Source organism: Vicugna pacos, chromosome 18 (assembly GCF_048564905.1).
Source record: "Vicugna pacos chromosome 18, VicPac4, whole genome shotgun sequence".
NCBI lineage: Eukaryota > Metazoa > Chordata > Mammalia > Artiodactyla > Camelidae > Vicugna > Vicugna pacos.
Genome location: NC_133004.1, coordinates 12,535,522 through 12,550,045, shown reverse-complemented (window position 1 = coordinate 12,550,045; position 14,524 = coordinate 12,535,522). Strand labels below are relative to the sequence as shown.

The window sequence follows — 14,524 nt, the reverse complement described above, 5'->3', positions numbered from 1 at the left end:
CCTAAATGTCCATCAGTGGATGACTGGATAAAGATGTGGTATATATATACAATGGAATACTACTCAGCCATAAAAAGAATGAAATAATGCCATTTGCAACAACATGGATGGGCCTAGAGATTATCATACTAAGTGAATAAGTCAGACAATAAGTATCATATGATATCACTCATGTGAAATCTAAAAAAAAAGTGATACAAGTGACCTTATTTACAAAACAGAAAGAGACTCACAGACAGAGAAAACAAACTTATGGTTACCAAAGGGGAAAGGTGGGGAGAGGAATAAGTTAGGAGTTTGGGGTTAACAGATACAAACTACTATATACAGAATAGATAAACAACAAGATCCTACTGTATAGCATGGGGAACTATATTCAATACCTTATAATAACCTATAATGAAAAAGATTATGAAAAAGAATGTATACATGTATAACTGAATCATTACACTGTACACCAGAAACTAACACAACATTGTAAATCAACTAAACTTCAGTTTGAAAAAAAAGAGAGGGAACAAGCAAACCTCAGAAAGAGCAAGCAGCTTCACTAACAGAAGAGTGTGCTCCAGGGAAGGACTGCGGCAGAATTTTAAATTCAGAGTTACAAAGATCCAGCATTAATAATCTCATTGGACATGAGGTGTGGAAAGGTTATTTGAAATATTAAATTATTAAGCCCAGCATTAACAGAATGTCTTCTGAATTTTGGGCAGTGTAGTCTCTGAAGTGACTTCCCTCCACCGTTTGACTAGAAATACTTTGAAGATACTCGGCTTGAACGGGTAGGGGAAATATTTTGGTGTTATTTTAGTTTAATCCCTCACCTAAATTTTTTATTCAGGTATTTTTTTCTTTGAAATGTATGAAGCAGAGCAGACCCTTCTCTTTCTGCTTTCCTTCCTTTATGCATCAACAGTCAAAAAAGGGACTACGTAAGTGAGCACCTAAGAATGCTGGATGTGCTCAGAATTCTGCCATGTTTACCACAAGTTAAGATGCTGCCTCTGGTCCCAGGGAACTTTGCAATCTAATTGGACACTAAACTGTCTGGCACAAATTCTAAGGACCATTAACAATGAGAGAAGAGAAAAAACCAGCATAGGCTGGAGAAACCAAGAAGACCTTCAGGGAGAAGTTAGCACCAGTGGGGGAGAAAAACATCTGTTTCACACTGATATTTAGTATGTTAGGGCCATCCTTAGTATCAGCTTGGATATACTCTTATCCAATGTAGAGAAGCAAGAGATGACCCTTTGCTTAAAATTTTCTTGGCACTTTTTCAGTCTGAAATAGCAAATGTGTTTCACCTGTTGGGTCAGTTCTGCTTGGAGTGCTATCTTGGAAAGGATTTTGAGTCCCTGACACTCTCAGAGGCAATGAGTGCTGGAATCAATTAGTGATGCCTGCCACAGGTATGGGAGGAGTGAGGAAAATATTCTACAGATCTGATTTCTCTCTTTACACTTTCCTCTGCAAATTACAATACAATTTTTGTTGTCATATACCCAACTAGCTGAAATCTTTAACTGGACGTCATGTCTTGCTTTTGACGTAAGAAAAATGAAACAAATATTCGAAAAGAGAATATTCCAGTACATTTCTGTTTGGCTGGTTAAACTGTAAACTGATATCCTGAACTTTGTACAGAGGATTGTAAGTTGAATCCTTCTATATTCTGAAAGATAACTCTGAGGTACAAAAAAAAAATCCTGAATAATATAAGGATAAATTATACATCTATATAAACCCCAAGATGTGTTCTGTTGAAAACATATGGTCTTCAAACACAGCAGGACCCTGTGGAGATCTTCCTGGCATAAATTCACTCCATGTCCCCCATTTCTTGTTTGTAGGAAATAGGCATCATTCAGCCTCCTTGACCTTCCCTGAGTTCCAAAGGGTGGATTCAAACAGTTGCTAATCAGGGAAGGGAGGAGAGGCAGAAACAAGGGAGGAACAGTCAAGAAACAATAGTGCAGCCTTGGGGGCAGGGTCCCGGTTCTTTCTCAAGAAATATACATAACAATATCTCAATGACCTCCTCCAACAGGGACGGAGAGGTCGCGATGGGGAAATGAGCTTGGGGACTCCTGGGGTTTTGGGAACATTCTATTCTTTTTTTTTTTTTTAATTTATCTTTTTTTTTAAGGGGGAAATAATTAGGTTTATTTATTCATTTATTTTTAGAGGAGATCCTGGGGATTGAACCCAGGACCCTGTGCATGCTAATCATGCACTGTAACACCGAGCCATACCCTTCCCCTGGAAACGTTCTGTTCTTGACCTTGGTGATGGTTATCTGAATATTTGCTTACTATTTATTTGTTACTATTTATTTATTTAATTTATTCATGGTTTTTGCGCTTTAAGACCATACTCAATTGACACAACACTGTAAACTGACTTTATATATGTCAATTAAAAAAATATATATATACACACACCAAAAAAAAGATCATATTGCACAATCAAAATGTAAAAATAAATGTTGATCACATTAAATGAAATAAAGTAGAAACAGGGGAAAAGGTTAGGAGTGGAAAATTCTGTGATATGTCAAGGCTTCCCTCCTCAGTTAATGGAGAAATAATTGACATAGATCACTGTGTAAGCGTAACGTGCACAGCACTGATGGTTTGATTTACATCCCAGAGCACTGCTCAAAAAATTCGCATCATGCTTTTTCATAATCAGTGATTTGTTTTGCTGTTACACTTTCTTCCTCAAGAAGATTTGTGCAAAACACACACATACGCAAACACACACACGCCAAGAAGAACTACAAGCCCTGTAATGTGACTGAAGTTTAGGTGTGTAGCAGTGTCAGGTATTTAAACTCTGCAGAAAAAGCTAGACTCCACCTGGGGGCTGGGGGAGGGCAGCTCCGTGAATTCCAAGGCATGGTGCCTAAAATCCTCTCAAAGACTGGTCCTGCAAGTTCAGACTTCCAAAGCGGTGACAGATCCGGAGCTATAAAAGGAACGTGTGTTTACGTCTGCCCGATGTCCCTTGGGGAACAGAGTAAAATCACCCCCGTTTGGGAACCACTGCTGTAAAACAGCACTGTTCAAAAAAATGTCATGTGAGCCACCTACACGATTTTAAACTTTCTAGTAGCTGTGCCACAAAAAGTAAAAAGAAACAGGTGAGATTACTTTCAATGACCTCTTACTTGACCCAGTAATATCCAAAATATTTTCATTTCAATATGAAGAACTGATATATCTTGCACTTTTTTTTTTTTTAATACTAAGTCTTGGAAACCCTGTATTTTACAGTCACAGCACATCTCAAGTCGGACTGGCTGCTTTTCAAATTCTCAGTAGTTCCTGTGGCTCCTGGCTGCCATCTTGGACAGTGTACCCCTAGAACATAAGCTCCATGCGGGTCTATTTTTGACACTGCTGTATCTTCGGTGCCTAATACCATGCATAGCACGTAGCAGACCCTTAACAGATATTTTACAATAAATGACTAAGTGAACACCCAATTCTATTTGCAAGGGAGAGGAAGGGCATTCTTATCTGGAGGAGGGCACTTTAAAAGCAGTAAGGGCAAACCCAAGCGAGTCAGAGTAGTAATCCCATCTGGTGAGGGTTTAAATCTTGCACAAGATGAAATTCATGCAACTACCACTAAGGAGGCCAGTTGGCTCTTAGGTGGATGAAGTCTGTAGGTGGAGCCGACACACACACACACACACACACACACACACACACACACACACACACACACACACACACACACACACACACACACCCCTGCTATCCCCCACACTTCCCTATAAGATACTGAGCTGTCCTCTTTTAAGCATCCTCCTCTGTCACAACCCTCCCCAAAACGTGGTTTCAATATCCAAATCATTATCTTTGTTGCAACATTTTTTAATGCCTCAGATACTGTGTTAGGAACTACAGATTTCTTCCAGCTCTCTGGTCTAAAAACTATTGGTTTACTGTACCTGCATTTGAGATGAAAATTTTTAAATTGGCTAACACCACGATCTCTTGTGTATGTGTAGGCAGTTAAGTGTGATATTAAGACAAGACAGTGTTTTGCTCTTTACGTATGACACGCTGATGCAAGCAAATTGACCACAAAAAGACACAACCAGGACCTTCTCTCAGCAACTTTTCCAACATCTTCTCCCAACGTCTTGATGTACTTTTCAAATTAGACTCCAAGTCCTTTTGGATCTTACCTCAATTTTTTTTTTTTTTCCTCCAGGAATAGGAGCATCATGATTCTGGGCAAGCCAGTTGCAGAAGATGGCACTGGATTTACTTCATGGACTTTTCTTTATCTGCCCTCCCTGACATTGATATAAACAAGAAATGTACAAATGGACCAGGTGTTTTTTTTTTTCAGTCCAAGAAAAAGATTCTCCTCTGTTGCCACATAGCAAGGGAGAAATCCAACTGTACTAACCGAAATATAATACTTTTGCATCAAGAAGTCATCTATATCCATTGGATTTCCCCTTTTCACCAAGTCTGCCATTTGCCCCTATTCCTGCTTGGTAGATGTTACACTAACCTGTTGTTTCCCTGGAGGAAAAGCAGACACATTTTTCTAAGCTGCTTCTAATGGCAACCTTTTTACTATCTGCTAAGTGGTGACAGTCCAGGCTTATATACTCGAGCTAACATGGTTTACAGAAAATTGATCCCCAGCTGAACCAGAGAACTCTCCTGTGAGGCCAGATCAGTAGTTTTCAGATTCTCTAAGTCATTTTAAGGTAAATGCATCCCTGAGGTTTACCACAACCACCCTTGTTCATTGTGATGGGGGGTGGGTGCAGAGGAGGGAGGCTACCACCTTAAAACCAGATACTCACAAAGACACATGTTCACAAGTTTAGCCCTATTAGCACTAAAAAACAAAACAGACACACACATAAAATTCCCTCATTATTGCTAAGAGGCACTCTCCTGCTGACCCATAAGAACATCCAGGCTCTGGTCCTCAAATGTGGGTGTTAAGCAGAATCATTTGGAGGGCTTTCAAAGAACATAGATTTTGATGCCAGTGAACAAGCAATGTGTTTGGGCAAACAGTCCTCCCCTGTTTCTTCTGGCAACAGGACATATTTCTTGGGGGAAATCCATTTACATGACTTAGGTGGAGTCACCACTGACATCTCTGCTACAGAAATGGACACATGACTCAGGCTTCACCTATCAGAGCACTGTATCCTTCTGGCTACTGATTGGTTAAAAGATGGGCATGTAACTCGAGCTAGACCAATCAGATATCTCCCAGAGACTTTTGCTGAACCCTCCCAGGAAAAAGATATGCTCCTACCTCTGAGCATCACTAGTATGAAGGTAAGGTGAGATAGAGCAGCTGGTAGCTATCACTTCATCACATGGGGAGCCCAGGAATGAAGTCAAATGAGATGATAAGAGAGCAGAAGATAGAGGAGAGAATCTTGAAGGCAGCATTTGATCTAGCCAGGAGTAAACCTAACCTTAGACTTTTTAGATTGTGACGAAATCCTCCCAATTCTTTTTTTTCTTTAGCTAAAGTTGGTTGACTTGAGTTTGTCATTTTCAAACAATTTCATACTTAATTATGACACTTGTATTCTCATGATCACTCTAGGTGGAAGGCATTGAATTAGAGAGAGAGAGATTTGTAAACTTTACAATGCATACAATTCAGACCGAAGGCTTTACAAAATGCTGATTTCTGGGTCCTTCCCAGAGATTCTGATTCAGAAGGATGGAGCCCAGAAATCTGCACTGGGTAAGCACGTCAGGTGATTCTCACATAGGACCACACTTCGGGAATCACAGATCTAGAATATCCTTCTCAGTTACAGCTTCAGAATGTAGGAAGTTGACTAATTGGTTGGGGGCCTACCACGAGCCGTAACTCTAGACTAGGGTCTGTACTTACCTCATTTCACCCCCAGAACAACCTTGCGAGGTCCCCTGAAAGGGAAATAAGATCTCTCCCCTTAGATTTGCAAAATGATTTTGGATTGAACTAGAACAGCAATACTACTCTTTAAACAAGATAGAGAGATGCAAGAAATAAAAGAATCCATGGTTTTCACTGACTTTCCAGATGCTGATAGTTTCAAGGACAGCTTAACTGATTTCTTTAATGCAACCTACTGGTCTTATACATGTGGGCAAGAGAAGATAATGCATCTTTTCATAGACAGAATCATGAGTAGACTGGAGTCTAGGTAGAAAATACTAGAGTTGAAGCTGCAAGAAACTGTTATCATATCAGCCATGATTCGAATCATCCTGTTTTGTGAAAACTTGGAACTGGATCTTTCTGAAGCTGGTCTTGGAGCAATGGTTTTTGCACTTTTTGTTTCTGGTTTTGAGTTTAAATTTATAAGAATGATTGCCCAAGACTGAGTTCTACAGAAGATGACACTGGGATGAGAATCCATATGTTGTTGATTTGTTAAAGATCACTTGCAGGAGAGCCCCACCAGGGAAGGACAAGAAGCCAAGCAAAAGTGTGACTTTGGGCAAAGCTCCACAGAGGGTAACTCCAGCCTGACCCCGCAGGGGACGCTGGAGTGTAACATATATCTCAGAGTTTGTTCTGACCCAAGGCAGGAGAGCTGGAATTTCATACTCCTGAGCTCATAAGTCCTTGACCAAATGTTCCTCAGAGGGAGCCAACCTCTGAGTACTTGTGATTTAGAACATCCAAGCCAATCTGCTCCAATAGCCTGAGACAGTTTTCTTCCTCTGAAGATTTCCTTGCGCATGGCAACAGAAGCCAAAGCACATCAGTGCTGGCAAGGGTCACAAGACATGCTCAAAGGACTCCAAGGGGATGTGGGTGGAGCACCAATAGTTCCTGGTCCAAAATCACTGATTTGACAAATCTAGTCATTTGTATGTATTTTATGAATTCACCACCGGACAACTAGTAGATGACAGACATTGGTTTTATAACATGGCCCTAATCTAATGCAAGATTAAGAAGTATCTTTCAGGTTGCCATCTCTAAAACATGCCCAGCTTTGAGTATTTTTCTGCCTCGAATGTGCATAAAATAAAGATAGACCTCGTTGTTTTATTAACGTTGTTCCGTTCAATAAAGTGAGTAAGCTAAGTTGAAGAATACACATATTTCCCATGGGATTCAATAAAGCCATGTTTGATTAAAGAAAACCTGTGGATTTATCAAAGTTACAAAAGTAAGGCATGCCACAAGAAATCAAGTAAGATATGAAAAAATTGAATGGGAAAATCTCCCTCTTAAGTAGCACTGCCTAGAGGTAAGCAATCTAGTGGTTTACCCTGTTTATTTATTCTTCTGTTTATTTAGCCAGTCTCCCCTTGATGGAAGAGGAGACTGGAAATTTAAGGTGGTTTCCAATTTTTCATTAACACAGTGTTACAACACACTTTTTTGTCTATAGTCTTGTGTACAAGGATGCAAGCATCTTGCACAGAAATACAGACTCCTTAAAGGAGAATTGTTGATACCAAGATTCATGCAGCAAATATTTTAGATGATGAAGTGAAATGCTCACCTCCAACACACACCCTGTAAATGGTGGTACAATTGTATACTCTCACTGACAGGGACTGGAAAGAGTATTCACCACCAATCAACGGAGGGCCCATTTCTTCAGTTATTTTACTCTTAAATGGGAAAAAAATGTTGTCCATATGTATCATTGTATTGATTTACTGAATTGTCCCCATGTATAAAACAACACTCACCTGCCAAGTTTCACCGCTGTCAGTATAATCTGTCTTAGAATATGACCTTCCTCAAACTCAGGCTTGAGTCCTTCCCCCCCACCCCCGCTATTTTAAAGTACACAATTCTATGGACCTAGAGATTATCATACTAAGTGAAGTAAACCAGAAAGAGAAAGACAAATACTGTATGATATCACTTATATGTGGAATCTTTAAAAATGACACAAATGTGCTCATGGAAAAAAGAAAAAAAAAGAAAAAAGAAAAGAAAAGAAAAGAATGACACAAATGAGCTTACATACAAAACAGAAACAGACTCACAGACATAGAAAACAAACTAATGGTTACCAGTAGGGCAAGGGAGTGGGGAGGGATAAATTGGGAGTTCAGGATTTGCAAATAGAAACTATTATATATAAAATAGATAAACAGAAAGATCCTAGTGTAGAGCCCAGGGAACTATATTCAATATCTTGTAATAGCCTATAATGAAAAAGTATATGAAAAGGAATATATATAAATATATGTAGAACTGAATCACTATGCTGTACACCAGAAACTAACACATTGTAAACCGACTATGCTTCAATGAAAAATAAATACATAAAAAACAACCCCCCCCAAAATGGAAAGGAGCTAGGGTGATACCGGGGATCTGCAGCAATAAGAGTTTATGGATATTTTGTCTTTTTTCTTTCAGCTGTCATTTATTGAGCACTTACTGTGTGCCAAAATGGTGGCAGACACCAGGTATGTACAATCTCTGCCCTCATGCAACTTTCAGTCTGGTTCCTAAGCACTAATGTAACGGGCCTCTTCACCTTCATCCTCCCCCAATCTTGTTTCTTAGTTCAAGTTCCTGAGGGGGAAATCTAATTGGCTTTGAGGTAGCATTATAATTCGTTGGATCCTTCTGGGTCAGGCATCTGGGGGCATCTCTGATCAGGCTATAAAGGACGGGAGAGCAGAGACTTCTCTGAAGAGGGGTCAAGGGCTGGTCAGGCACTCAAATGTGCCTCTTGTAAAAAAATCATCCGTATTCTACATGATTTGCAAATATATTATTTATGATTCGTTTTCTATCCTTTAAGGCGCCAGTTTCCAAAGATGACTCTAATAAAGAAAAAGCCATTTCACATGATGATGGTAACATCACAGGTGGCGGTGGGGAGCCGGCACAGTCACGGCTTTAATTTGAAAGTTCTGCCTGAGCTATTAGCTGTGTCGGTGAAGTTTTGGAGTTGGGACCTTAGAGAGCATCGAATCCTGCTGACCTACTTTCCAGATGAAAAAGCCAAGACCCAAAGAAGGGAGATGATTTGGTCAAGGTCAAGGATCTCTCATCATAGGGGCGTCAGGAGCAGAACACAGGCGGTGATAGTTGTCGAGTTTTTTGAGGCTCTTTCTTTTCTTCTTTTCCTTTTCATCTACCCTCACCCATCCCTCCTTTTCTTTCCTTTTAAATACTCTTTGATTACTTTTCTTGAATAGGTAAACCATACAGATGGTTTAAAAAAAAAAGGTGCACAAATGTATACAGAGGAAAGTAATTCTCCCTTCTTTCTAGTTCCTATGCTTAGAGGCTGCCACTGTTTCTAGTATATCTTTCCAGAAATAGTCCATATAGTCTAACAACAAATGTGTTTTTATTTTTTCCTTGCCTTTTTTTTTTTACCATATCTTGAATGTGTGTGTGTGTGTGTGTGTGTGTGTGTGTGTGTGTGTGTGTATCTAAATATGTAACATCCTGGGCACCAGTAAGGCATCACTATACAAGCAGAAGCAGGACATAAGAGCCAGAGGAGATTAGGAGAAATACAAACCCCTATTGATGATGGGGTGGGGTGGAGATGGGGCTCAGTCCTGGATTTCCCATTACATAGAGATGATATCTGAACTATTTTGCTCAAATTTACAAAGAGCATGGTGGCCCTGGTAAGCAACAGGATTTGGAGGAGAATCTCAAGTGGTATAGGCACTGTCCCTGTTCCTTCAGACCTCCCTGTTTCGTCTCTGTCCTGAATAGGTGACTAAGCTGGTTATGGCGTCTGAAGATACTGCTGACCAGCAGGGTTGGTACAGCTGATATGGATGGAGAGGATGTCCCCTTTGCCCTGGTAAACAGTTGGAGCCCAGGCAGTCCATCATCAAGTCCTATTGAGTCCACCTGTGTATTTTTTTAATTGATGTATAATTGAGTAACAACGTTGTGTTATTTCAGCTGCTCAGCACAGTGATTTAGTTATATATATATATATATATATATTCTTTTCCATATTCATTTTCATTATAGATTATTACAAGATATTGAATATAGTTCCCTGTCCTCTACAGTAGGACCTTGCTGTTGGGTCCCCCTACGTATTGAATTAGTCCTCTGCCATGACCCTGGGTTATTGCCTTCCTACTTTTCTCTATAAAGCAAATGACTGCCTTCTACCTCCAGTATTAATTCCCCTGGTCTGTTCTCCACAGAGCAGGTAGAGTCATCCTTCAACAGTGCTAATCCTGGTCAGGCCACACCTGCGTCAATGCCTCTCCAGTGCCCTAGGGTTAAAATTTAACCTTCCTCCCAAAGCCTGTTAGATCTGGACCTTGGCTACCTCCTAGCCTTAACCTCCACCCCCTACCCTATGCACCTGCCTGTCTTTGTGCCTGGCTCACTAATGAGTGATCCCTCTCTGGAACTCATTGTTGGCATGACCGCCTGTATTAGTTTCTTCTTACTGTTGTAACAAACTACCACAAACTTAGTGTCTTAAAACAAGAAAAATGTATTCCCTTACATTTCCGGAGGCCAGAAGCCCAAGCTGAGTCTTAATGAGCTAAAATCAAGGTGTCAGCAGGGCCGATTCCTTCTGGAGGCTCCAGGGGAGAATCTGTTCCTTGCCTTTTCAGCTTCAAGTGTCCTTTTTCAGCTTCCCGGGCTTGAGGAAACTTTCTTTACCTTCAAAGAGCATCACTCCAATCTCTGCCTCTTTCATCCCATTTCCTTTTCCTCTTCTATAGTCATATCTTCCTTTGTCTCCCTTTTATAAGAATATTTCTGATTACATTTAGGGCCCACATGGATAATCCAGGGTAATTTCTCCAACTCAAGATCCTTCACTTAATCACATCTACAGGGTCCCTTCTGCTAGGTACTGGATTCATTTTCTGGGGATAAGGACATGGATATCTTTGGGGGCCAATATTCAGCCCACCACCATACAGTCTTGAATCCCAGGATATATTAAATGTATTAAAACTGCCCCCTGGTTCCCATCGGATGCTATCCTTTCCCAACCATAACATCTATTACTTGCATTACAATCATATGTTCAGGCAAAGACTGGTTATATACTCACCAATTCTCTTTCCTCTTCTGAGCTCATAGGAAGACTACATTTCCCAGCCTCCTTTGCACTTAAGTTGGGATCATGTGATCAAGTTCAGCTAATGGAAAATGGTGGGAATGATGTAGGTCCCCTCCAGACACAGCCATAAACTGCCTTACTCAATCCTTTTGCTCTTTCATCCACATGGCCCCCCATGGTGTCCACATGGTTAGAAGTAAATGACTTCAGGATGGCAGTGCTACATGATGGAAGGGACCTGGATTCCTAAGTCATCATCTACAATGTTAAGCCCCTAAGATCTTGTTTGTGTGTTATAGCAGATGATCTATCCTGACCAGTAAGTTTGTTTTCTTGTTTCTTTTCTTTACCAAATTATTAGCTCTATCTTATTTCCTCTTGTACCCTCCTCCCCCAACCCTAGCACAGTGCTTGGTACAAAGTAAATATTCAATAGCAGATTGTTAAGTGAATGAAAGGGAGTTTGATTCAAGATGAAGACACAGTGGCTGGGTGAAACTAGGGGGATGTGTCCTTGTCACTGAGAAATGATGATGGCTGAACTGAAGCAGTGACAATGGGGATGAAAGGAGGGGAAGGATCTGATATTTATTTAGAAGGGAGACTTGACAGAACTTGGTGATTGATAGGATATGGAAGTTGAGATAAAAGATGTGGCATCAAAGACCTTCCAGTTTATTGGTTTCGACACATGGAGGGACACACTGATGCACTGAGCTTTCAAATGTCTGAGGGTGGTTCTGAATATGTAGGTGAAAACACAGCTCTGTGTGACTGTTGCTTCTTTGGTTGCAGCAAAATTCATGTATATAAGTTTCTCCTTGAATGCTGTTGGCTGGGCAAGCTTGGTGATATGGAGATTTTTATTCTACTTGTGGTAGTAATGGCATTTGAGCTGGGGGTAGGTTGATGCTATGGCCAGAATGTTTATGCCCCTGACACATTCATATGTTGAGATCCTAATGTCCAATGTGATGTATTAGAAGATGGGGCCCGTGGGAGATGCTTAGGTCATGAGGATGGAGCCCTCATGTATGGGATTGGTGTTCCTATGAAAGAGACCCCACAGAGATCCCTTGCCCCTCCCACCATGTGAGGATGCAGTGAAAAATTGCTGGCTGTGAACCAGGAAAACGCCCTAACCAGAATGTGACCATACTCGTGCCTTGATTTTATACTCTCCAGGCACCAGACTGGGCAAGATAAAACTCTGTTGTTTATAAGCCACCCAGACCATGATATTTTGTTATAGCAGCCCAAACGGACAAAGACAGTTGACATTAAAAGTGGCTGCATTGGGGGGAGGGTATAGCTCAGTGGTAGAGCACATGCTTAGCATGCCCAAGGTCCTGGGTTCAATCCCCAATACTTCCATTAAGAACAAATAAACAAACAAACAAGCCTAATTACCTCCCCCCAACAACAACAATAAATAAATGAAATGTCTGGTTAAATTGTGGAAAGCAAACAATGGCTCTTTGACCAAGATTGGATCAAGACGAATAATTTTTTTAAAAAAATGGCTACAGTCAGTCATACATCCTTGTATGTATACCCCACTTCAGTGTGACTTTTTGCAGCTTTTCCCATCAAGAGACTGAAGTCTATTTCCCTATGTTTTGAATATGGACTGACTTCATGGCTTGCCTTGTACCAGTAGGATGTGGCAGAGGGGATGGTGTGATTGTTCTAACTTGGGTCTCAATAGGGCTTGCACGCTTTCTCTCAATTTCTAGGAACCCTTCCCAGGCGCCATGTGAAAATCCCTGGGCTGGCCTGATGGCATATGAGAAATTTCATAGAGTAGAGAGGAGGAGCTGTCCTAACTGAAGGCTGTCCCAGACCAACCAGCACCCTACTGACCTGGCAGTTGATAGCAAACGCCTGAATGAGCCCAGCCAAGACCAGAAGAACCACTGAGTTCAGGTCAATCTAAGCTGCTAATTCATAGAACTGTTAGTTTAATAAACAGTTGCTGTTTTAAGCAGCTAAGTTTTAGGAGGATCTGTTACATGGTGAAAACTAACCATACAATCTGTATTTATAGGCATTTGTCTGAGCAGGGAGATGCAGGTCTGGGGAGTAGCCAGCTGTGGGGTTTTCATCTAGCCTCAGTTGATTCCTAGGGATACACGTAGTTATTTTAACCAATATAGCCAGCTGGAAAAATGCATGACCCCAAACCTATTTTGGTTTCAGTAGAGTTGAAGGGATTTAAATTATTCAGATAATTGCTTCAACTTACCACTTTACTTGTGAACAGAAGCTCCTGTGATGTTTTTTAAATTAGTCGTCCAAGACCCTGGGTTTTCATCTACAATAAAATGACCAAAAATTGGGAAGGATAGGTTTGCCAGTTTTTCCTTGACAAGAAATATTTTTAAAATCACACACACACACACACACACTCTAAATACAAAACTAATATCAAGTAACTCCATTACTTTAGAAAGTAAATTGTAATACAAATAGAATATACAATAATTAAAAGAGGTGTTTTTGAACACTTATTTGATCAGCTTTACGTTTTCTCAATTTTCTATGGCCCAGTGAAAACCTCCACACATATTAGTATTGTTCTGGGGACTAACTTTTGAGAACCACCTTTAAATGGGGTCTATCAAAATTCTTCCTGCTGTGTTTCTGAGAATGCTTACATACATTTAACTTAGGACTGCCCAAATGTCACCACCTCTGAGAAGTTCTCCTTTCCTGTGCTGCTGGAGCTAAACACCCTCCTCCAAGTTTCCACAATTTTCACCTCTTATTTCTGCTGGAGTTGCATCACCTGTTTACAGGACCAGCTACATAACTGGTGGGACCCCTTGTTCAAAAATCATTTGGAATTTCAAGAAGGCAATTATAGAGCATTAAAACAAGAACGGGGCCCTCCTGAGCATGGGTCCCTGCCAGACTGCAGACTGTACACCCAGGAAACCAGCCCTCCCTCCAGAGCAGATATTCTATCTGGCCCTGGAGACGCTGCCATTCCGGAGAGCAAGAATCTTGTCTCAGTCATCCCTTTTCCTAGCGCTCAGTGCAGTGCCCTTCGGGTTTATGGTAACAACAGTGCTTGTTTATTAAGCCCTGCTTAGTGTGAAAATGAATAAAGGAAACCGCATTTAAAATGGAGTCTGGAGGTTAGAAGGAGAAGCTCTCAGGACTCCACGTAACTTCAGACAATCACAGACCCAACAGGCAGAGACCTACCTTGCCCTCCCCTTCGCCGCTGGAAGGTGTCTCTGCCACCCGGGCAGGCAGAAGGAAGACTTCCCCCCGCCCCGCAACAAACCCAGCCAATGGGAACTGTCCAAACGGAGCCAATGGGGAGCCGTCGCCAGCCTGAACTCGGGCTTATCTCCAAGGAGATTTTCATTCAAAGCACTCCGCTCACCAACTTTCTCCTTTTTCTCTATAAAGTAACACTCCTCTGCTACGTTTGCTGGACTTGCCTATAGCTTTGTTTGTCCCAAATTG

General features: G+C 41.0%; 1 protein-coding gene across 1 annotated transcript in view; it reads right to left on the bottom strand.

Annotated features, from left to right (window-relative positions):
* The window catches only part of CPPED1 (calcineurin like phosphoesterase domain containing 1), a 226,309-nt gene extending 211,994 nt beyond the window's left edge, over positions 1–14,315 (bottom strand). Inside the window, exons 1-2 of the mRNA XM_072942176.1 lie at positions 14,258–14,315; positions 13,293–13,361 (exon numbers count right to left, since the gene is read on the bottom strand). The gene's annotated coding sequence lies outside the window, so the exon portion shown is untranslated. The remainder of the gene's footprint in view (positions 1–13,292; positions 13,362–14,257) is intronic.
* Positions 14,316–14,524: the final 209 nt, after the last annotated feature.